The following is a 26109-nucleotide window of genomic DNA, read 5'->3' on the forward strand; positions in this document are numbered from 1 at the left end:
CAGTTTTTCAAAGACTAGACTCAACTTCGGCCAAGGAGTTGGAAAGGGGGATGCTACAGGCAGTCGGCTCTGATACCAACTTGTGATGCCCCCGATTTGACTGTACACTAATCATGCACGCAAACGTGTACGATCAAGATTAGGGACTCACGGGAAGATATCACAACACAACTCTAGACACAAATCAAAATAATACAAGCTTCATATTACAAGCCAGGGGCCTCGAGGGCTCGAATACATAGCTCGATACACAAGAGTCAGCGGAAGCAACAATATCTGAGTACAGACATAAGTTAGACAAGACTGCCTTAAGAAGGCAAAAACAAAAGCAACACGATCAAAGAGGCAAGGCCTCCTGCCTAGGACCTCCTAACTACTCCTAGTCGTCGGCGGTCTCCACGTAGTAGCATGCGTCGGCGGTGGCATCTGGCCCCAAGGATCCACCATCTGGTTGCATCAACCGGAAAGGAGAAGGAAGGGGGAAAAGAGGGAGCAAAGCAACCGTGAGTACTCATCCAAAGTACTCGCAAGCATCAGATCTAAACTAAGTATGCAATGGTATCAAATGGAAGGGCTGTATTTGTGGACTGAACTGCAGAATGCCAGAATAGAGGGGAAGGCCTAGCCTATCGAAGACTAGCATCTTCAAGAAGCTCCAAGTGTCTTGCAGCATGAAGAAGAGTAAAGAATAGCAGTTTAATTATCAAGCATGTTGTAGCAATAATGCCCAGAGATCCTTCCTTGACTCCCTGCAAGAAAGCAATCCTTGATCCACATAACTTAAGTATCCATGTCTAGTTGTACTAGATCAAGATATAAGTCTGAACGTCCATTACCATGGACACGATATTTGAATAAAGATCTTCCCTGCAGGGGTGCACCACGTTTTCCAACACGCTCGATCACTCTGGCCGGACACACCTTTCTGGGGTCAATGCCCGGCCTCGGAAGATCAACACATTGCAGCCCTACCTAGGCTCAGCAGAGAGGTCCCAGTAGGTCTACCTCCTAAGCACAACGGGGTCTGGGCCCATCGCCCGTTGCACTCCGGGTCGTTGCGCGCAGGGCGGGTCCAGGCTCCACCTCTACATGGATGGTGTCGGCCCAGCCATGCCGCACTACTGAACTGGACGTCTGACAAAGCTTCGGCTGATACTGCGACGTCGAGGCCCATATCTATTCTCGCGTGGTGGTTAGTGCGTAAAGGCCAAAGGCCAACTCAGAACAAATACCCAAACCTGTTAGTGCATTGGGGGCTCACAGAGACGAGCAGAGACTCACGATAATATGACCCCGTCGCCCCGTCTCGAGGAAATACGGCAAGGGCTAGCCCAGCCCACTCCGGGGCGACCTGCCTGCCCGGTCGTGCCTCGTAACCATCTTGCGGGTGCTCTCCGGGCTCGCCCGACTTTCCCAAAGGTCTCAAGTAATGTCAAGGTAACCATTTGTCCAAACATCAAGGGGAAAACCCAAGGGATCACCCTCGGAGGATTCCACTCGATGTAATCATCAAGGTGAACGTAAGAGGGACCACCCTCGAGGTTCACACTTGAGGTGTTGAACGACAGAGCCGTATCGGGAATGATGAAAGAGGAAATCACCCTTGATGACCATGACCGAATAGCTACACTATAGAATAAACATCAGGAGTGCGTTATGAGGGATCACCCTCGGCGCTCGATAGTAGCTCTATAGAGTCGAGCAACAAAAGGGGCGTGATGTGATGTGAAGTGTCGGGCTCTGGTCGTCGATCACGTAGATCGAGTCGTCGATGATGAAGCAGGGGCAACAAGGACAAGGTGGGGGTCACTAATGGATCACTAACCAACCTATACTAAGCAGTTTAGTATAAGCAGGTAGGTAACAATAAGCAGGTTACAAAAGCAGGCTGTGCATGAGAATAGGAGCAAACAATAACAGTAGCAAAATCTAATGCAAGCATGTGAGTATAGAATGGGCGATATCGGGATGAGCAAAGGGGGGGGCTTGCCTGGTTGCTCAGACAAGAAGAAGGGTCGTCGTCGACGTAGTCGATCACAGGGGCATCAACAGCGGTCTCGGGGTCTACCGGAGAGAAGAGGGGGAAGAAATAGTAAATACACGCAAACGTATGCACAACGTGATTATAAGCGGGGCTAGAGGTGTTCTAACGGAGTGCTAGGCATTACTGGCGAAGAGGGAAACATCCTGGAAAGTTTTCCCGGTTCCGGACGTGTGTCAGACAAATGAACCAGAGGGGAAAAGTTCAATTTTTGCTATGCTAGGGATGTGTGGCGGGCAAACGGACCGCGTGTTCAGATTCGTCTCGTCGTTCTGAGCAACTTTCATGTACAAAGTTTTTCGATCCGAGCTACGCATTAATTTCTATTAATTTCCAAAGTTTAATTCATTTTCGGAATTAACAGAATTAATTTAAAAAGATAAAAGCCATTACTGTGCCAGCATGACATCAGCAAGATGTCATCAGTCAACAGTCTATTTGATTGATCAACTAGCACGTGGGTCCCGATTGTCATTGACTAACACTAATTAACAGTTTAATTAGTTAATAAGTTAATTAGGTTATTTAACATGATTAATTAATTAATTAATTAATTAATTACTTTTAATTAGTATTATTTTTAATTCTTTTTTAACCCTTTTATTTTCGTTTTTAGGGGTTGGGCCCCATGTGTAAGTGGCACAGGGGCTAGCGGGCATGCGGGTGTAGCGGTTGCGGGCACATGCCCGAGGGGGCAGACCCGGGCGGTTCAGATGGCGGGCAAGGCTGCGGCAAGGGACGGCGCCGGCGCGGCTGGTGGGTGGTGGCCGATGAGGCGGGAGCGCCGGCAGGCGCGCGGACGGGAGGCAGTGCTGCAGGAGGTGAGGGGCAGCCAGAGCCGTAGGCACGCGTGGGTGGAGACGGGCGCGACCGGGCGTGCCCACGGCGAGGTCAGCGTAGGCGGCGAGCACGGCCACCGGGCACGTGCGGGACGACGACCACGGGCAGGATGGCACGTGGGCGTGGTACAGTGCGCGACGACGGGAGGAAAAGGGGGAGCCGGAGGCCGGGGGCCTCACCGGCGATGGAGGGAAGCGGGGGCGGCGAGGCTCGGGGTCGAGCGGCGATGGAGAGGCGGGGAGGCGACGCCGACGAGGTAGTGGTGAGCGGCGCCGGCGCGGCGTCGAGGCTCGGGGCGCCGTGCGGGAGGCGAGGGAGAGGTGGGCGATGGCGTCGGGCGGCGCGGCTGAGGCCGTGCCGGGGATGGGCGCCGGCAGGGAAGGCGTGGGATCGGGTTCCTCCCTGATCCAGGCGAGTGGGGAGGGAGAGGCGATGGAGAGAGTGGGGGTCATGGGGGATCTGGGGGGAGATGGGGATAAGGTTCGGTTAGGTGTGGCCTATAGGCCTGGGAAGCGGGGGAGTGAGGGGGATATACCGGCCGGGGTGGGCCGGCTGGGCCTGGGGGGGCCGGCTGGCCTGCTGGTTGGCCAGTTGGGCCGGGGGGTTAGCCTTTTCCTTATTTTTGTTTGTTTTCCTTTAAAAACATTTCTGTTTTAATTATTTTTAGAGCATTCAGCCATTTTGTAAAAAGATGATTTCTCCACTAATATTACCAAATGATTATTTGCAACAACTTGAACATTTTTGTTGGCATGTTTGATAAATTTGAATCCTGACTTTAAATTGGATTTGAAATTTGAAAGAAGTTAGAAAGCCAGTGAGGATTAGCAACAGTAAGAGCGATGACATGGCATCATTAGTAGCGGATTACTGTAGCATAATTATCCGGGCGTCACAGGCCACCACAGGGAAACCCAAGGACATGGTTTTAATCGTAGCTTGTCCCATCCGGTCGTGGCCTGAGACGAGAAATGCGTGGCTAGTATCAGGGTGTCGGCACGCCGGGAGGTCTTGCTGGATTTGTTTTACCATTGTCGAAATATCTTGTGCGCCGGGATTCCGAGTCTTATCAGAGGGTCCCAAGATGGAGGATTGTCTTCACGGATCGTGAGCTTGTCATGGGCTAAGTTGGGACACCCCTGCAGGGTGTAAACTTTCGAGAGCCGTGTCTGCAGTTATGTGGTAGATGGGAATTTGTTAATATCTGGTTGTAGTGAACTTGAAGTAAATTCAATTAAAATACACCAACCACGTGCGTAACCGTGACGGTCTCTTTTCGAGTGAGTCGAGAAGAGAACACGGTGGGGTTATGTTTGAACGTAAGTAGTTCAGGATCACTTCTTGATCATTACTAGTTGCGACCGTTTGCGTGGCTTCCCATCTTACTCTTGTACTCGTAAGTTAGCCACCATACAATGCTTAGTCGCTTGCTGCAACCTCACCACTTATCCTTTCCATACCCGTTAAGCTTTGCTAGTCTTGATACCCATGGTAATGGATTGCTGAGTCCTCGTGGCTCACAGGTTACTACAACAACAGTTACAGGTACAGGTAATGCGATGATCATGATGTGAGAGTGATGTTTACTTGTTTTGGAGTTCTTCTTCGTTGATCTTGGGATAGGTTCCTAGTCGGCAGCCTGGTCTAGCAGGGTGGATGTCGTTTGACTTTTAAATTGTGTTTCATCCGTAGTCAGATGTTGTTCTCATGTATTATGTTTGATGTATTCTTGTGGCATTTGTATGCCTTGTATGTATCCCCAAATATTATGTAATGGAATGATGTAACGGTATCCACCTTGCAAAAGCGTTTCAATATGCGGCTCTATCCTTGGTGGGACCTTCGATTTCCTCTCCGATAGGAGCGCATATTGGGCATGACACAAGATCTATTTATGTAGAAATAGACCGCATCGTTTTATCCTTAGTAGCTATGATACATACGTGTCAGTTCCCATTCTGTCACTGGGATCAAGCACCATAAGATCGAACCCACTACAAAGCACCTCTTCCCATTGCAAGATAAATAGATCAAGTTGGCCAAACAAAACCCAAATATCGGAGAAGAAATACGAGGCTATAAGCAATCATGTATATAAGAGATCAAAGAAACTCAAATGATTTTCATGCATATAAAAAGATAGATCTGATCATAAACTCAAAGTTCATCCGATCCCAACAAACACACTGCAAAAAGAGTTACATCATATGGATCTCCAAGAGACCATTGTATTGATAATCAAAAGAGAGAGAGGAAGCCATCTAGAAACTAACTACGGACCCGAAGGTCTACAAAGAACTACTCACGCATCATCGGAGAGGCACCAATGGAAGTGGTGAACCCCTCCGTGATGGTGTCTAGATTGGATCTGGTGGTTCTGGACTCTGCAGCGGCTGGAATTGATTTTTGTCGACTCCCCTAGGTTTCTGGAATATTGGGGTATTCATAGAGTAAAGCGGCGGTCCGGGGGGCACCCGATGTGGGCACAACCCACCAGGGCGCGCCTGGGCCTCCAGGCGCGCCCTGGTGGGTTGTGCTACCCTCAGAGCAGCCCTGGGTGCTTCTTCGGCCCATTGGTTGTCTTCTGGTCAAAAAAAATCTCCAAAAAGTTTCGCTGCATTTAGACTCCGTTTGGTATTGATTTCTTGCGATGTAAAAAACATGTAGAAAACAGCAACTGGCACTTGGCACTATGTCAGTAGGTTAGTACCAAAAAATGATATAAAATGACTATAAAATGATTATAAAATATCCAAGATTGATAAATAACAGCATGGAACAATAAAAAATTATAGATACGTTAGAGACGTACCAGTGTGCAGCGCCTAAGAGCTAGGTGCTGCACATAACAAGTATGGCGCCTAGCGTGCAGGCGCTGCAGTTTACAAGTGTGGTGCCTAGCTCTGAGGCGCCGCACTGCTGGGTGCGGGGCCCGGGGGTGCCACGCTGGACTGAATGCAGCGCCCGAGAGCTAGGCATTGCACTTTAGAGTGTGGCACCTTCGTGTCGGGTGCAACACAAAAGGGTCAGCTGAGCGAAATGTTTTCACAAGCAATTCAGTTTGTGAATTGATTTCGTCCACAGGTCAATTTTGTCGCTTTTGCCACTGTGAGACACCTGAAGCCTTTGATTTGGATCGGATGGATTCCGCGGGTGTGTGCTCGGGATTTCTAAAAATTGCAGCTGGACCTTTAGAATTTATGTTCTTGTATATAGGAAAAATAGTTCTATCAACCTTAACCATGGGAGAGGCTGCCAGAACCCTACAATTTTCTTGAGATAGGTGCATGCAATTTCGGCACAAATACGTGAAAGTGTTTTTGGAAAGTAAATCTATAAAAGCATCTACAGTCGGGCGCCCTATATCCGTCTCAAATACCCGGTCAGGTCGTCCGGTCACTGACCGGTCACAAAAAACTAACCCAACCAAAGCTCTCAAACGGGCCTCAAACGACTGGCTGTCGGCACCTCTCATATCCGTCCGAAGTGTAGGGCAAATATGAGGCGGCCCGGGCACATCCACCATGTCAGCCCGGCCCACCGCTGGCCCACCCTGACCCCATAAAGTCTCCCGTCCGGAAGAAACCCTAGCTCATTTCGCTCTGCTCCACGATGTTGCCATTTCCCCGATCCGTCCAATCCCTAGCGCCGGCAAGCATGTCCAGCACCGGTACCACTTCAACGGGAGCTCCAGAGAGGATCATGAGCTGGCGCTCCGTATCGCGCTCGCATGTCGATACGGGCGGTAGTTCCGGGCCCAGTGCTATGCCACCTTTCACCCATCGCTGCAGCGCCAACGCCGGAACCAGCCCTTCCCGCCCCGCGCGCGGATCTGCAAGGCCTGCCCGATTTGCTACTCCTGACCGACGGCCTCCTCCACCTCCAGCCATTGCTCCACACGGGCAGCGGTGGGTTCTAGTGCCCGCTCTGACGACGCCAGCGACGCGGATGCAGACTACAGAGTCGGAGGCACGTGCCACACATCGAGAGAGGCAGTGGGCAAGGGAAATGGGGGCTGGTACGACGCGGCTGTGCAGTCTGCCCGTCACCGCCATGTGATGCCGGTGCCCAACAATGAGGACCGTCTCCTCGAGTGGGTGTGTCCTCGTTCACTTACTGAGGAGGAGACGAAGGCCCAACGGCTCTGGAGGATCAATGCCAAGCAGCTTGATACGTCTCCAACGTATATATAATTTTTGATTGCTCCATGCTATATTATCTACTGTTTGGACTATATTGGGCTTTATTTTGCACTTTTATATTATTTTTGGGACTAACCTATTAACCGGAGGCCCAGCCCAGAATTGCTGTTTTTGCCTATTTCAGTGTTTCGGAGAAACAGAATATCAAACGGAGTCCAAACGGAATGAAACCTTCGGGAACGTGATTTTCTCATCAGATAAGACCCAGGAGACTTGGACCCTCCGTCAAGAAAGCCACGAGGCGGTCACGAGGGTGGAGGGCGCGCCCCCTGCCTCGTGGGCCCCTCGAAGCTCCACCGACGTACTCCTTCCTCCTATATATACCTACGTACCCCCAAACGATCAGAAACGGATCCAATTATCCGGGCGTCACAATTCTCCTCCACTACAAGAAATCTCGTCCCAAGAAGGGATTGGGTTACGAGAAATCTAACTGATCTTCTCGGTCTTGGTTGCTCTCCTCGAACAGGTCGATCCATTACATTGACGTCTTCATTCCTCTGCTTCAGGTCATCATGGTGAAGTCGTCCTTTTCTTCGGGATCTCCAACGTACTCACGAATAGGTAAGGGGTAACTGCGGAAGAACGGACCTTACAAGGTTGGCTATCTAGCAGATAACTCAGGGAATGTGGTAGAAAGTAACTCTCGAATAGATAATTAAGAAAATATCGAGAGTAAAGTAAGAAGGTACCATGAGAAGTTTCAAATGGATAGGTAATCGTTCGATGTCTGAAACAACATGCGAAAGGGGTCCAAAGCAACGAGATTGAATATTGTGTCTGTTACCAGAATAGATCACTAGGACGGTGGCCCGTGATCTTTCCTACGAAGCCAAGCATGAGGAATGACTTTAGAAACAGGGGTGTACAGGAGAGTCCGGTTTCGATCCTATGGAACTTTGGGTTATGGGCCCACCATGTGGTTAAAAGTAGGAAGGTCGGTGATATCTTGCATGATCGTGTAAGCAATGCATGTCAGAGGATAGTCTGTCGGTCATGTTGGCAACAACATAGGTACCAAGGGCGAGGGACGAAGAGAACCATTTTCCTGCTCGTTGAACGAGGCGGACCAGTAGGCAAAGTTCTCGTCCATCGGTGGTTACCGGAATGTCATCAACAATAGTACAGGGTCTTACTGACCGAGTTGTACACCATGGTGTTTACATAAGCCGGGAGATATTTCTGCTTAGGTCATATAGATCACAGAAAGGTTAAACAAAACAATGGAAAGGAAATTATGTCTATCAGATTAAACCAAACAATGGAAGGGAAAATGTGTTTAAACACATATTTCAAGGGTATATCCTTCCCAAGGACAAGCAGAGCAAGATATCCTTGATAGGATATAAAGTAGAAAACCCTTTTAGGTAAGGGGAGAGAAATTTCACGACATTAACCATACAGCTATGTTGGGATAATTGAGCAGGAAACATTTAGCATTGGGCTTTAAATTTTCTTGTTGAAAATCGGAGTACCATAGACATGTTTCGAGATAGCATTAACATGGTCTTCAAGCAAAGGTCGGACTTTGGATACACAAAGGATTCATCAGGAAGAACTTATAGAATAAGTCTTACCATTTCCTCGTGGAAGAATAGATAACCTTGCTAGAAGTAAACTATAACAATAGGTCCTCCAACCAAGTGTGCTAGGCATTACAACACCTTACCGGGTCACATAAAGACCATTGTTATAACTCTTGGGAATATGTTCCAATCATCATATCTGACCGAGATTAACTCAGACTCAGAATGCTTGAGAAGAAAGGTGCAACACAAACTGTCGAGATGACATTGTAAGATTCTCGGGAAATGAACTATGGGAGTGAGTATCAACACAAGAGTTCATCATTAAACCAAGGAGAGGTGAGGAGGTGGCTGATTGACTCAGCGATAATTCATTGACATTTCCAAAAAGGATGGATTTCCACAATTATGTGAACAAGGAGATAACATTAGCCAGATCAAATGACTTAATGATGTATGCTGGAGGAAAACATACACAATTAAACATGGGTTGAAAGGTGCACCCGAAATATGGGCTGGGTTGCACGATCAATGTTAGAATGGTGACTTGACGAACAAAAGAATTAGAATGAAACTCGACCATTCACTTCAAAGCAATAGGGTTGCTAGAAGTTTTGAATTCACACATCATAGTTCAATTGTCGGTATTCCGGTTAGAAACAACACGGGTACCAAGAAAGAATGGTGATGGTGAGAAGTATCACCATACCAAGAATTCTTGAGAGGTGGTGAAATTCTCACAAAATTCTTGATATATAAGATGGTATTACTTCAAGGTAGGACATAAGACAAGCTGGATAGCCAGGAACTCAAGGTACAGCCACAACACGAACAAGTTTGTGTTGGAAAGAAGGCAAGGAAGTAGTCGATGACAACACAAATCATCGAGGGGCAAGGATGGTAATTCTCATCATGAATTTGATTGATATTCTGGAAGAGCTTAGAATGTTGATAATGATTACGACACATTTGTCGAGAGATTACCTGAAGATGTAATTGATCAGCGATGACATCAAGTCAAAGGAATGATGAAGAAAGAGGTTATTGGAACCATGGGTACGACACAAACTCGAAAATGAGCTTGTTGTCCAAAGCAAAATGATATGATGAGGAAAGATCGACGTAAGCTTAGCTCATCGTCAAAAATTTGTGCTCTGGGAAGAAGGACCAGGTAGCATAGTTAAAAGTTTGCACGATAATGATATAGTCGATTAGGCTAGGAATGACTTGAAGGATTATTAAACTCATAAGCAACGAAGATTACTTAGAGTTATCAAACCAGAGTGCGGAATCGGTTTACTTACCGGTGTTCTTGAGCGACTAACAACTCAGAACCCATGAGAAATTGGAATAAGTGAGAAATAATAGCTGATGGAGACTCATAAGATGCAACACAGTTCTTAGATATTCTCGAGATACCAGAGGGTAATACTCGACGGTAGATCAAGGTAGAGGTTAGACCAGTGTATTGACTTGCAAAAGACAAGTGCTTTAACTTGTCCGAGAAATGAGATCAAAGAGAAAATATGGTCGAAACCACGATTGCATAGGATCAGTTCATAGATACCAGATGATATTATATCAACGAAATAGTTATTATTACAAGAAGCTTCTATGGTAGGATCTACGTCGTGTCCATGGGCATGAACACAAAGTTCAAGGTCGACTCCCACTTCTTCAATGTATACCCTTCCATTCATCTCTCACTCTCGAAGAAGTTGTAGTGTTGAGATTTTATCTAGCAAAACACCAAAAGAGTATGACTCGTGAAAACTTTCGAGTTCACACATATTAAGGAAGGCATAGGTTCAACCTGTCAGGGTATCGTGGAAACATATACCACAAGTTTCAATAGTACATACAACAAGCTCGAAAGCAGAGCATGGTTGGTCAATCAGAGGATAGGATTTACCAATGGAGAAAGAACTTCCAAAGGGATTGAATATGAAGGACGCTATCGGATAAAATCCAACAAAGGATCCGGTGGTCCTCAAAGGATGTGATGTGAGCATCGGTACTCAACCAGAGGAAGAAACAATGCAAGGAGATCAGACTATAGAAACAACTGACTAATTCAAATCTCAAATGCAAAAGAATTATGATTTCCGACCAAGGGATCAGAAGCAAACACTTTGATTAAGGATGGATAAGTTGCGTATGCTTATGGGTACAATTGATGGCAATCTGATTGGTCGAGAACCAGCTCATGTTTAAAATGATGTCTGAGCCGAAAAGATAATGTAGAAGGGTCGAATGATGATTGTGTCCATTCGCACACATGTTGAATCAGTAGGATCAAAATGACGGTGTCAAAACATACTAGTGAATATTGCCAGATATATGGGAAGCATCCATAATGCAAGTAGATAAGTATTTGCAGAGCAATAAAGCTGCTAAGGATTTTCGGAGGATTGAATAGTATTTCAAAGACTTTTGTGAAACACCTGAACAACTGGGGATGAGCGGATACTCGATAAGTGCGACAATTATCCGTAGGGGTATTCAGGTGACAAAGAACAGCAAGGTAGTAAGCTCAAAGGATTATCGAAACAACGACGAGTATTTCGGGGTATCTTGTAATAACAAGACCAACTGGGGATGAATGTAAGAATAACAACTGCAAGTAGTTATCCATAAGGGTTGATGGTGGAAGGAGAATTGCATACGCGATGAAAAAAAGTTCTCGGGTTATCAGCGGAGAGTATCTTCAGGGTCTTCACGTGCAGCAGATGATCATCAGTAATAAGGGGCTCTCCGGGTGAAAGCGATAACGAGATCCTAATGTTAGATTTAGCAAAATTCATTTAACCCGAATAGAAGAGAGATCAGAGTCCCAGAGTATAGACAAGGAGTAAAAGATCCTAATACCACCCAATGGCGACATGGGCCCGTAAGCCACACAGCCATGTTAGTAAAAGTTTTTCAATGACTAGACTCAACTTCGGCCAAGGAGTTGGAAAGGGGGATTCCTACAGGAAGTCGGCTCTAATACCAACTTGTGACGCCCCCGATTCAATCGTACACTAATCATGCACACAAATGTGTACGATCAAGATCAGGGACTCACGGGAAGATATCACAACACAACTCTAAAACATAAATAAGTCATACAAGCATCATAATACAAGCCAGGGGCCTCGAGGGCTCAAATACAAGTGCTCGATCATAGACGAGTCAGCGGAAGCATCAATATCTGAGTACAGACATAAGTTAAACAAGTTTGCCTTAAGAAGGCTAGCACAAACTGGGGATACAGATCGAACGAGGAGTAGGCCTCCTGCCTGGGATCCTCCTAACTACTCCTGGTCGTCGTCAGTGGGCTGCACGTAGTAGTAGGCACCTCCAGTGTAGTAGGAGTCTCGTTGACGGTGGCGTCTGGATCCTGGACTCCATCGTCTGGTCGCAGCAACCGGGTAAAGGAAAGGGGGAACAAGGCAACCGTGAGTACTCATCCAAAGTACATGCAAGCAAGGAGCTACACTACATATGCATGGGTATATGTGCAAAGGGGGCATATCAGTGGACTGAACTGCAGAATGCCAGAATAAGAGGGGGATAGCTAATCCTGTCGAAGACTACACTTCAGGCCACCTCTCTCTTGTAGCATGTAGAAGAGAGTAGACTGAAGTCCTCCAAGTAGCATCGCATAGCATAATCCTACCCGACGATCCCCTCCTCGTCGCCCTGTTAGAGAGCGACCACTGGGTTGTACCTGGCACTTGGAAGGGTGTGTTTTATTAAGTATCCGGTTCTAGTTGTCATAAGGTCAAGGTATAACTCTGGGTCGTCCTTTTACCGAGGGACACGGCTATTCGAATAGATAAACTTCCCTGCAGGGGTGCACCACATTCCCCAACACGCTTGATCCCATTTGGCCGGACACACTTTCCTGGGTCATGCCCGGCCGCGAAAGATCAACACGTCGCAGCCCCACCTAGGCCAACAGAGAGGTCAGCACGCCGGTCTAAACCTAAGCGCACAGGGGTCTGGGCCCATCGCCCATAGCACACCTGCACGTTGTGAACGCGGCCGGAAACAGACCTAGCAACCTCCAGTACAATGGAAGTCACGTTACGCGGTCCAATGCGGCGCGCGCCACTCAGTCACTGACGTCACGAAGGCTTTGGCTGATACCACGACGCCGGGATACCCATAACTACTCCCGTGTAGATGGTTAGTGCGTATAGACCAAATGGCCAGACTCAGATCAAATACCCAGATCTCGTTAAGCGTGTTAAGTATCCGCGAACGCCGACCAGGGCCAGGCCACCTCTCTCCTAGGTGGTCTCAACCTGCCCTGTTGCTCCGCCACAAAGTAACAGTCGGGGGCCGTCGGGAACCCAGGCCCACCGCTACCTGGGTGGAACCACCTGCCCCTTTAGCCCCCCATCTCCGAACAGTATCACAGGTAATGTAACAGTGTAAGGTATATAGTATATGCCTGTGATCACCTCCCGAAGTGATCACGGCCCAGTAGTATAGCATGGCAGACGGACAAGAGTGTAGGGCCACTGATGGAACACTAGCATCCTATACTAAGCAGTAGGATAGCAGGTAAAGGTAACAACTGTAGTAGCAAGGACAGGCTATGCAGCAGTATAGGATTAACTGAAAGCAGTAAGATGCTACACTACTCTAATGCAAGCAGTATAGAGAAGAATAGGAGATATCTGGTGATCAAGGGGGGGGGGGGCTTGCCTGGTTGCTCTGGCAAGAGAGAGGGGTCGTCAACTCCGTAGTCATACTGGGTAGCAGCGGCGTCGGTCTCGGTGTCTAGCGAGAGAAGAGGGGGGAAGAAACAATAAATATTTAAGCAAACAGATGCATAGCGATGCATGACATGACAAGTATCGGTGCTAGGGATGCCCTAACGCGGTATGAGGTGATACCGGTGAAGGGGGGAAACATCCGGGAAGTATCCCCGGTGTTTCGTGTTTTTCGGCAGAGGAGCCGGAGGGGGAAAGTTGCGAGTTTGATAGGTTAGAGAGGTGTGGCGGGCGAACGGACTGCGTATCCGGATTCGTCTCATCGTTCTGAGCAACTTTCATGTTGAAAATATTTTAATCTGAGTTACGGATTAAAAGATATGATTTTCTCAAGATTTTATTAATTTCTGGAATTTAATTAATTATTTAAATTAATTCGAAAAACAGATTAATGGCATCATCATGACGTCATGCTGACATCAGCAGTCAACAGAGTTGACTTGGTCAACCTGACCAGTGGGTCCAGTGGGACCCACCTGTCATACACTGTTTAGGTTAATTAGAGATTAGGCTAAACAAACTACTGTTTAATTAACTAACAGATTAGTTAGATTAATTACTAGGATTAATTAACTTAATTAATTTAGTTAATTAATTAATTATTTAAGTTTATTTATTTATTTTTTTATTATTCCTTTTTTTATTGGAAACGTTCTGTGGGGTGGGGCCCCTAGTGTCAGTGGCACAGGGGTCGTAGTGGGTTACGGGCGCTATGGGCGGGTCGGGCGTTGCGGCGCCCTACTGGTCGTTCGCCCAAATCGCCGGGGCGAGGAGGGCCGGGGCAAGGCCGTGACCGTGGGCGTCCGACGGGGCGCGGCGTCGCCCGAATGGGCACGCCGGTGAGCAAAGGCCCGAGGCGACGGCGGGTCACGGGCGTTGGCTTGGCCGCGGCCGAAGGCGGAGCAGAGCGGGAGGGAAGCAGGGGCGCCACGGGGCGCGGGCGCGTGCGCGAGCACGGCCAGGGCACGGCCCCGACGCGCGTTCGGGCACGGAACGGCGCCGGCGATAGTGAAGGGAAGAGGCAAGGCGCAGGGAGGAGCGCGGCCCGGCACGGTGCGGTGTTGCCCGGGAGGGCCGCCGACGAGCAGCGCCACCGAGGGGGAAGGCGAGGCCAAGGCCCGCGGGGAAGCGCGGCCACGAGGCGAGCGCGTGCGGGGGTGGCGAACAGGGGCACGCCGGGCGGGCGAGGCCACGGTGAGCACGGGCCGGGGCGCGACGAGCGCGTCACCGGAGCAAGGCAAGCACCGGCGAGAGGGGACGGGGAGCAGGAGGACCGGGGTCCTCACCGGGGTGCGTAGGGAACGGGCAGCGTGCTCGATGGAGGAAGGGGAGGACCGTGGTGGAGGGGGACGGGGACGGCGTCGACGAGGAGGAGGCAGGCCGGCAGAGAGGAGGAAGCAGTCCGGTGGGGAGGGCTCTTGGCAGCGGGGTCGTCGAGCTCCGAGCGCCGGCGTGTGGCGGGAGCGCACCGGGCGGCTTTGATCTCCTCTGGATCCCGATCCAGATCGAGAGAGAGGAGGGGGGTGAGTGGGTGCGGGGATTGGGTTAGGGTTTCCCCCTGGTGGGGTTATTGAGGGGAGGGGTTGGGCCGGTGGGTGTGGCCGAATGGGCTAGGTGGGTTGGCCCAGTTGGGCCATGGCCCAGGGAGGGGGGGCTTTCTCTTTCTTTTTTTGTTTTCTGTTTTCCCTTTTTGTATTTTCTTTCTTTTCTGTTTAAATTATTTTAAACCATTTAGCCATTTTATAAAAATGTGTTTGTTGCACCATAATTACCCTTGTATTAGTTGTCACCGTTTGTACTTTTTAATTTTGACATTTGAAAACTTTACTAGTTTGACTTGATTTTGAATTTGAATTTTGAATCGGTTTTTGAACTAACCAGAGATTAACTACAGTGACAGAGGTGACGCGACATCGTTAACGAGGGATTACTGTAGCCTAATTATCCAGGCGTCACAACAAGAGATACATGATTCAATCATACTATCTTAAGACGGAGCATAAGATGTAAGATTTAGTTGAGACCAAACTTTGCTTGATTTTGAAAGTTGAGCGTATTCCTTCGGGAATACTTGTTCATCAGTCTACATTTATCCAAAAGATTGTTGAAACTTCAACATGGATAAGTCATATCCATTAAAGAACTATGGTTTTGAGATCTCTGGATTACTAGAGATAAGGACCCATGAAGGCCTAATGTCAGTGATGAAGAGATATTTGGACTTGAGTTTCCATATCGCGGTGCAATGAGAGCACGGGTGTATCTAGCAAACTGCATCAGGCCTGGTATTTCATTAGCAGTAAATTTATTGCCTAGATACATTGCATCACTGATTAAAAGGCGTTGGGTTGGTGTGAAGAATATTTTTAGATATCTTCTGGGCACCATAGATCTTGGTTTGTTCTATGAGAAATAAAATCAAGATATGACCATGGTTGGATATTGTGATGCTGGGTATATATTAAATCCCCATAATCCTAGATCACAGACTGGTTTTTGTCTTCTTGAATGAAGGTGTGACCTTCTCTGGGAAGTCGAGAAGACATGTTTTAGTGGCTGCATCCACTAGTCATTCTGAAATCGTTGATTTGTATGAAGCATCACATGAATTTATGTGACTTCACGGAATGATGAACTTTGTTGAAAGTTCAAGTGAGGTTGGTTGGTAGGAACCACCCACCATTATCTACGAAGATAATGTTTTGTTTGTATTATGCAGATGCAGACAGGTTATAAAGAGAAACACTAGAATGTGTATGGCTCTAAAAGTATTTTATACCCCATGAGTTGAAAAAAGGTGGAAGATAAATATCTTGCAAATGAAGTCATGCGATAATTTTGGTGATTTATTCACAAAGTCTTTACCAAGTTCTTCATTCTAGAAATAAGATAACGGAATTAGTATGAGGTGACTTTATTATTTGCAAGGTTCAGGGGGAGTGCACTCCTGAACGATAACCTGTTCGAGATCTTCGGATCTTTTGTATTGCACTCTTTTCCTTTATGAGTTTTTCCTGAATGGTTTCTCATGAAAGGTTTTTAATGAGGCAATAGTAATACAAGCAGTAAGATATGTCGGTTTCTCCTTATTTTCTCAAGGGGTTTTTGTAAGGAGTTTTTCATGGCATATTGTATATTTTCTTCTCAATTTTTCCCACAGGGTTTTGGAGAAGAATATTTCAAGGATGATCAGTCTCAAAGACAAGCGAGGATTAGGGGGAGTGTTAGGATTTAAACTAATTCTGTAATTAGAGATAATCCTCCCTTGAATTAGTGTACGGTTTGCCGCCAGGCAACCGTCGCGTCGTACATGCGAGGGCCTCTCGAGGCAACTGTCGCGTCCGCTCCTCCCATCCCCACGAACAGAAGCGTCTCCTCTTGGCGTCTATTCCCTCTGTATAAATGTGTTGATCATCAATGGAATGAGACAGTTCGATCAATTAGTTCTTTCACAATAATGATCAGCCAGCCTGTGGAAATGAATCGCGTTGTTGCCTTCCTATTTTGTTGAGCACACATCACATGCAGGCATCCGCCTATTGATGTTGAGTATGCTACAATCCACCATCAGCAGCTTATTTCCAAGTACAGAGAATTTCTTCCACGGCTAAATCAGTTTACCCGCATACAGTCACCGATGACAGGAGGCTGGCTACCACCGATCGATGTTATAAATACCCCCTGCCCGAGCTGCATCCCGTCTCCAACATAGCACACACTACGGAGGCACAGAGGTGAGAGGTGTACAATGGGGTCGGGAAACGCAATCAAGGTCCTCCAAGCGGCGGTGCTGCTTCTGGTGGTCTGTGGCGGGTCGGCGTCCGTACCGGCAACGCCGTCGGGCAACCATCCCGTGATGCCGGCCTCGGATGCTGGCCATGGTGCTTCTAATAATGAAGGGATAGGAAATAGAGAGGAATAGGATAGGAAATAGAGAGGAATAGGATAGGAATGCACATGCAAAACAGAGAATTTAAAAACACTGGATTTCTGCCAATCTGGGTGTTTGATTCACAAGAATTGGAAGATCACAGGATGCAAAGAAGCATGGTAAGATTAAGTCAAATCACAAGAAAATGTACGGTTATAATACTATTATGCTACTACCTCTTAGTCTTGTGCTTCATGAATAGGAATTTGAAAAAGAGGACAGGTGGAAATTAAAATTCCTATGGTTTTTCTTTCAAGGAGACACTAAAGGAACAAATCCTACAGTTTTCCTTTGCTCCATTCCTTTGAACCAAATTCATGAATAGTAGTACCATAGGAAACTTTCCAATTCCTATGTTTTCCTTCACTTTTCCTTTCAAGCACTGGCGATTCTAGTAGGCAGGCTTGAGCAATGAAAAGCCTACACTCAAAAAATGTTTTTGTGCTACTTCTATTATTTGGACCCAGGCCACTGCCCTACTAGCTCTACTCCCAGGCCCATCGACAAATGCACAGCTCAAACGCGCAGAGTAAATAATGACGGCGTTCAAGAGAGTTCATCACGGATAGCTAAGTTGCCTAGTACGTCACTGCTTGTCATATAGTAGGATAAAATAATCGTATTTCATGTTACTATGTGTGCTCACTAGATAATATATATAACATGTAGAGTAAAAAGATATGCAACAAGTGTACAACCTCTTTGGCGAAGCCATGTCGATCTCAACGTGATTGGGTTGGTCGGTGAGGATGCTCCGGCTGACTTGGCTGTCGAAGGAGGGGAAGAAGATCTTAGGCGTCTGGAGATGGAGCCCGGGGTACTGCTCCGTTATGATGGAGGGTTTCGTAGTTAGAGCAGCTCCGATGAGTTGTACGACACTGAGGCTGAAGCAGGACAAGAGAGACAACGTTAACCTGAGTGGAATTCTAATAACATCTCCAATAGATGACGTAAAATACATAACCACAAAGTGCTAGATATAAAATACATCAGCTGCTCATCTCTGAACTTAACTGTCGAAACTGAATTTAACTGTCGAAAGTGAACTCAACTGTCAAAACTGAATTGTACTGTCGAAACTGAACGCACAAGTAGCAGCAGCAGCGCGTGCGAGAGCCGGGGCGGCTGGTCGTGTAGTAGCATCAGGTGAGGCTACACGTCAGTCGATTTACTTTTTCATCTCTGGTCAGTCGATTTTCCAGCCGTTGGATACGAAATCAAGGGCCTGCAGTTCATCTTCAACCTCCACCCCCCTGAGCCGCCAGCCACCATCGGCCAAACAGCTGCCCTCGCCACCCGCGGCCGACGGTGCGCCGGCCCACCCGCCCTGAAACCACTCCCCACCGTCAGTCCGCCGCCGCCCCGGCCAACCCTAAAACCCCCCCCCCCCCGCCGCCCGCCCCCCCCCCGGCCAACCCCATTCCCCCCCCCCCCCCCGTGCCGAGCTTTTTCTCCGGCGATCCCCACGCCACCACCCCACCACCGCCCCCACCCTAAACCCTAAGATAGATAGTGGGGTACCTCTCCGGCGAGCCACCCTCCCCGCTACGGCTGGTTCTTCCTTAACTCCGGCGAGCTCCCCCACCCCCTAAAAATCGACTGACCCGAAAGTCGATTCAGTCGACTAAAGTGTAGCTAAATTCGAACAGCATCGCAAGCAAGAGCAAAAGCAGCAACGTGAGCAAGAGCAAGAGAAAATAGCAAGAGCAGACCAAGAAGGGTACCGAGAGCAAGAGCAGACCAGCAGCGCGAGTGAGAGCTAAAGCAGTAGCAACTCCTACTGATTTGGACGTCGCCGCCGAGGGAGCAACGCCGTGGAGGAAGTGGCCGGCGATGCCGCCGTGGATGGAGCCGCGCCGTGTTGGCTCAGGGCCGAGCACCGGTAGCACCGTGAGATTGAATCAAGAATAAAATGTGGCGATTAGTGTACAACCTCTTTGGTGGCGCCGATTAGGCCTCAGCTTCATCTGAGGAAACGGTGATGATGATGCTCTTCCGGTGGTGCAGGTGAAGACGGCGGTGTGGGAATGGAGGTGGCACGAAAGACGAGGGGAACGTCGGGGCAGCTCCTTGGAGGTGGAGCACGGGGTGGCTGAACCGGCCGGACGACGAGATCGATGACGGATCCTCATCTAGTACGGTGGATGAGGGACGTCGAGGTGTTGCTGTGGACGGCATCGTCGGGCAAGAGGCTTCGGCTGGGTTGCGGATGGAGGAGGGTGTGGGGCTTCACGGGTTTTTGAGACCTCGGTGTGCTAATGGGTGGGCGGAAGGGATGGGAGTGGGGAACCATGGCTTAGGGACGCGCTTGTCCGAAATATGGGGTAAGTTACGAAAGTACCCCCATCGATTTAAGGTAGGCGGTTGTGACGCCCGGATAATCTTGCTACAGTAATTCCACGCTAATCGTGCCACGTCACCTCGGTTACTGTTGCTAGGCTTTCGTTAGATCAAACCGCGTCGAATTCAAATCTAAATTAATGTCAACAATAAAAGTTTTTGAAAGTTGAAACTAAAATGTTCGGGCTGTGCCAAAATGGCATAGGTAATTATAGTGCAGCAAACATATTTTATAGAATGTCTAAATGATTGAAAATGAAATAAAACAGAACATAAAATAAATAAGAGAAAGAAAACACAAAAAAAAACAGAAAACAAAACCAAAAAAAAAGAAAAGAAAAGGAGAACCCCCCCTTGCCCCCTGGGCTTCGGCCCAGCAGGCCACAAGCCCCCCCCCACTGGGCCCCTTGGCCCAGTCGGCTCAGCCGACCACGCCGGCCCACCCCGCACCTCCCCAGGCCTATTAGGCCACCCCACCACCCCCCCACTAACCCTAACCCCCACCCAAAACCCCCTACTCCCCCCCGACGCCGCCACTCCCTCTTCCCCCCTCCCGATCCAATCTGGATCGGGGCGAAGACCCCCACTTCCCCTCGCTACTCACTCCCCTCCTCTCGGAGCGCCCGCGCCCGGAGACAGTCGCCGCCCGCCGGCGCCGAGCACCAACCTCCGGCCTCCTCCTCGCGTTTTCCTTCCGCCGCGCCTTCGTCCTCCTCCACGGCGTCGCCTCGCTGGACGCCCACCGCCACTCCGTTGCCGAGCCCCGAAGTCACCCCGACGCCCGTCGCCACCACCACGTCGCTCGTCCCCGTCGCCCTCCTCACGCCCGCTGCCTAGTCCCTACTTCCCGCCGTGAGCAGCCACCTTTTCCCCTCCTCCTTCTCCACTGTGTCGCCTCGCGCGCACGCACACCGCCTCGCCGGTCACCGCCCCTTCCCCATGCTCGTCACGAAGCCTCCGCCACGGGCCTGCCCCTGTTGGTCGTGTCCGCGCCCGGTGCGTGGCCGCGCCCTGCGCCTCGCCTGCGGGCACGCCCGCGGCCTCCTTCCTGTGCGCGCTCACCGTGGTCGCGTCCCTGTTGGTCGCCATCGACCCCGCACCGCCCCGCCTCACCAGGACTATGCACGGCCACGCCCTTGCTCGCCTCGTCGCCGACGGTCGTGCGCCCCGGAGCTCTGCTCCGCCCCTGAACACCACCTCCGCCGTCGCAGTTCGCGCACCCCGCCCTCGGTTGTTGCCGCGGCAGCCTGGGGGCCTCGTCGTGCCGCCCCCGCGCGCTGGTCGCCGCTCAGGCTTCGGCCACGCCCGCGGCGCCCGTCGTCGGGTTCGCCCGCACGCCCGAACCGCTCGGGCTGGTGCCCGACACCCGGCACCCGCAAAGCCCCTCTGGGCCAATGACAGGGGGCCCCACACCCAGAACGATTCAAAAAAAAAGAGAAAATAATAAAAAAAAATTAATTAATTAATTAATTAATTAATTAATTAATTAATTAAGGAATTAGTTAGGTTAATTAATTATAATTAGATTAACCTAATCACTAATTAACCTAATTAACTGTTAGTTAATTAAAACAGAGTATGACGATCGGGACCCACCTGTCAGGTTGACCAAGTCAACTACTGACGTCATGCTGACGTCATGATGACGTCAGCAGACACTATTCTGGATAATGTTGATTAAATTAAATAAATAAATCCTAAAAGTGATTTAAATCTTTTAGAATTAATATAAAATAAAACGTAGCTCGGATGGAAAAACTTTGTACATGTAAGTTGCTCAGAACGACGAGACGAATTCGGATACGCAGCCCATTCGTCCGCCACGTGTCCCTAGCATAGTGAACCTGCAACATTTCACCTCCAGTTCATCTGTCCGAAAACGCGAAACACCGGGGATACTTTCCCGGATGTTATCCCCCTTCACCGGTATCACCTAATACCGCGTTAGGGCACCCCTAGCACCGTTACTTGCCTTGTCATGCATCGTTATGCATCTGTTTGCATTATATTTATTGTTTCTTCCCCCCTCTTCTTCCGCTAGACACCGAGACCGACGCCGCTGCTACCCAGTACGACTACGGGGTTGACGACCCCTCTCTCTTGCCAGAGCAACCAGGCAAGCCCCCCCTTTGATCACCAGATATCGCCTACTCTTCTCTATACTGCTTGCATTAGAGTAGTGTAGCATGTTACTGCTTCCCGTTAATCCTATACTGATGCATAGCCTGTCCTTGCTACTACTGTTGTTACCTTTACCTGCAATCCTAATGCTTAGTATAGGATGCTATTTTATCATCAGTGGCCCTACATCCTTGTCCATCTGCCATGCTATACTATCGGGCCGTGATCACTCGGGAGTTGATCACGGGTATATACTATATACTTTATACATGATACATGTGGTGATTAAAGACGGGTCGGCTTGAGGAGCACCCGCGAGTGGATCTTTGAGGCGGAGCGATAGGGCAGGTTCCGACCACCTAGGAGAGAGGTGGGCCTGGCCCTGGTCGACGTTCGCGGATACTTAACACGCTTAACGAGATCTGGGTATTTGATCTGAGTCTAGCCATTTGGTCTATACGCACTAACCATCTACGCGGGAGTAGTTATGGGTATCCCGGCGTCGTGGTATCAGCCAAAGCCTTCGTGACGTCAGCGACTGAGTGGCGCGCGCCGGATTGGAACGTAAGCGTGCTCTTGTATTAAGGGGGCTAGTTCTGCTTCCGGCCGCGTACGCAACGTGCAGGTGTGCTAGGGGCGATGGGCCCAGACCCCTGTGCGCTTAGGTTTAGACCGGCGTGCTGACCTCTCTGTTGTGCCTAGGTGGGGCTGCGACGTGTTGATCTTCCGAGGCCGGGCATGACCCAGGAAAGTGTGTCCGGCCAAATGGGATCGAGCATGTTGGGGTATGTGGTGCACCCCTGCAGGGAAGTTAATCTATTCGAATAGCCGTGATCTTCGGTAACAGGACGACTTGGAGTTGTACCTTGACCTTATGACAACTAGAACCGGATACTTAATAAAACACACCCTTCCAAGTGCCAGATACAACCGGTGGTCGCTCTCTCACCAGGGGACGAGGGGAGGATCATCGGTTAGGGTTATGCTATGCGATGCTACTTGGAGGACTTCAGTCTACTCTCTTCTACATGTTGCAAGACGGAGGCTGCCAGAAGCGTAGTCTTTGAAAGGATTAGTTACCCCCCTCTTATTCTGGCATTCTGCAGTTCAGTCCACATATGATACCCTTACTCCATTTGATACCCATGCATATGTAGTGTAGCTCCTTGCTTGCGAGTACTTGGATGAGTACTCACGGTTGCTTTCTCCCCCTTTTCCCCCTTTTCCTTTCATTCTGGTTGTCGCAACCAGATGCTAGAGTCCAGGAGCCAGACGCCACTGTCGACGACGACCCCTACTACACCGGAGGTGCCTACTACTACGTGATGCCCGCTGACGACGACCAGGAGTAGTTAGGAGGATCCCAGGCAGGAGGCCCGCGCCTCTTTCGATCTGTATCCCAGTTTGTGCTAGCCTTCTTAAGGCAAACTTGTTTAACTTATGTCTGTACTCAGATATTGTTGCTTCCACTGACTCGTCTATGATCGAGCTCTTGTATTCGAGCCCTCGAGGCCCCTGGCTTGTAATATGATGCTTGTATGACTTATTTTAATTGTAGAGTTGTGTTGTGATATCTTCCCGTGAGTCCTTGATCTTGATCGTACACATTTCCGTGCATGATTAGTGTACGGTCAAATCGGGGGCGTCACAAGTTGGTATCAGAGCCGACTGCCTGTAGGAATCCCCCTTCCAACTCCTTGGCCGAAGTTGAGTCTAGTCGATGAAAAATGTTTTACTAACATGGCTGTGCGGCCCATGGGCCCACGTCGCCATTGGGTGGTATTAGGATCTTTTACTCCTCGATCTTTACTCCTGGATTCTGAACTCTCTTCTATTCGGGTTAAACGATTTTTACTAAACCTGACTCTAGGTTCTCGTAACTACTTTCTCCCGGAGATCCCCTTATCACAGATGATCGCATGCTGCACCAGAAGATTCCGAAGATACTCTCCAATGTTCTCTTAAGACTTTGTGCCCGCCGCCTTTGCAATTCCCTACCACCGAATTATCCCTATGGATAAATAGATACACCAGTCGTCCTTACTTTTATTCCTAGCTGATCTTGTTATTGCAAGATACCCCGAAATTCTCTCTATTGTTCCGAGAATACTTTGTGCCTACCGCCTTGTAGTTCTTTGCCGCCTGAATGTCCCTATGGATAAATCTCGCACCTACCGAGTATCCGCTCATCCCCAGTTGCTTATGTGTTTCACTAGGGTCTTCGAAATAATATTCGATCTTCCGAAAATCCTTAGTAGCTTATTGCCCTTGAAATTCTTGCTTGCTTGCATTATGGTTAATCCCATAAGTCTCGTAATCATTATTGGCATCCCTTGTCATTGTCATTTTGGGTCTTTGATCCAATATGGTTGTGAATGCTTGCAATCCTCAGGATTTATCCTTCCGGCTCAGACATCATTTTAAACATGAGCTGGTTCTCGACCAATCGGATTGCCATCGATTGTACCCTAAGCATACGTAACTTATCCATCCTTAATCATAGTGTTGCTTCTGATCCCTTGGTCAGAAATTATAATTCTTTCGCATTTGAGCTTTGAATTAGTCAGTTGTTTCTATAGTATGATCTCCTTGCATTGTTTCTTCCTCTGGTTGAGTACCGATGCTCACATCAGATCCTTTGAGGACCACCGGATCCTTTGTTGGATTTTATCCGATAACGTCCTTCATATTCAATCCCTTTGGAAGTTCTTTCTCCATTGGTAAATCCTATCCTCTGATTGACCAACCATGCTCTGCTTTCGAGCTTGTGGTATTTACTATTGAAGCTTGTGGTATATGTTTCCACGGTACCCTGGTGGGTTGAACCTATGCCTTCCTTAATATGTGTGAACTCGAAAGTTTTCACGAGTCATACTCTTCTGGTGTTTTGCTAGATAAAATCTCAACACTACAACTTCTTCGAAAGTGAGAGGTGAATGGAAGGTTATACATTGAAGAATTGGGAGTCGACCTTGAACTTTGTGTTCATGCCCATGGACACGACGTAGATTCTACCATAGAAGCTTCTTGTAATAATAACTATTTCGTTGATATTATACCATCTGGTATCTGTGAACTGATCCTATGCAATCGTGGTTTCGACCATATTTTCTCTTTGATCCCATTTCTCGGGCAAGTTTAAGCACTTGTCTTTTGCAAGTCAATACACCAGTCCAACCTCTACCTTGATCTACAGTCGAGTATTACCCTCTGGTATCTCGAGTATATCTAAGAACTGTGTTGCATCTTATGAGTCTCCATCAGCTATTATTTCTCACCGATTCCAATTTTTCATGGGTGATGAGTTGTTAGTCGCTCAAGAACACCGGTAAGTGAACCGATTCCGCACTCTGGTTCGATAACTCTAAGTAATATTCGTTGCTTATGAGTTTAATAATCCTTCAAGTCATTCCTAGCCTGATCGGCTATACCATTATTGGGCTAATTTTTAACTGTGCTACCTGGTCCTGCTTCACGGAGCACAAATTTCGACAGTGAGCGAATCTTATGTCGATCTTCTTTGTCATATCATTTCTCCTTGAATAGCAAACTTGATTTCGAGTTTGTTTCATACCCATGGTTCTGATAATTTTCTCTTCACCGTTCCTTTTGCTTGATGTCATCGATGATCGATTATATCCTCATGAAACCCCTCAACAAGTGTGCCATGATCATCATCAACATTTTGACCCCTTCCAAGATACCAATTGAATTCATGATGAGAAATACCATCCTTGCCCTCGATGAGTTGTTTTTTCATCGACCACTTTATTGCCTTCCCTCCAACACAAACTTGTCCGTGTTCTGTGTTGTACCTTGAGTTCATTGCTATCCAGCATTTGTTCTTCTTTACCTTGGAGTATTACCATCTTTTATGACAAGAATGTCACGAGGATTACTCCACCTCTTAAGAATTCTTGGTATAGTGATACTTCTCACCATCACCATTCTTTCTTGGTCCCCGTGTTGATTCCAACAAGTGAACGGTGTTGTTTGGATTCTTTCCTTCTAGCAACCCTATTGCTTTGAAGATAATGGTCGGCCGTTCATTCTTAGACTACTGGTTGTTGAACCACCATTCTAACATTGATCATTCTACGTAAGCCCATATTTCGGGTGCACCTTTAACTGTGTATGTTTTCCTCAAGCATACATCATTATATCATTTGATCCGACAAATGATATCTGTTTGTTCACCTGATTGTGGAAATTCATTTTTTGGAAATCTTGACAAAATGTTGCTGAATCCATCAGCCACCTCCTCATCTCTCCTTGGATTAGTGGAGAACTCTTGTTTCGGAACTCGCTTCCATAGTTCATTTCTAGAGAATCTTACAATGTC

This window comes from Triticum urartu, chromosome 5, assembly GCF_003073215.2.
Source record: "Triticum urartu cultivar G1812 chromosome 5, Tu2.1, whole genome shotgun sequence".
In the NCBI taxonomy this organism is placed as follows: domain Eukaryota; kingdom Viridiplantae; phylum Streptophyta; class Magnoliopsida; order Poales; family Poaceae; genus Triticum; species Triticum urartu.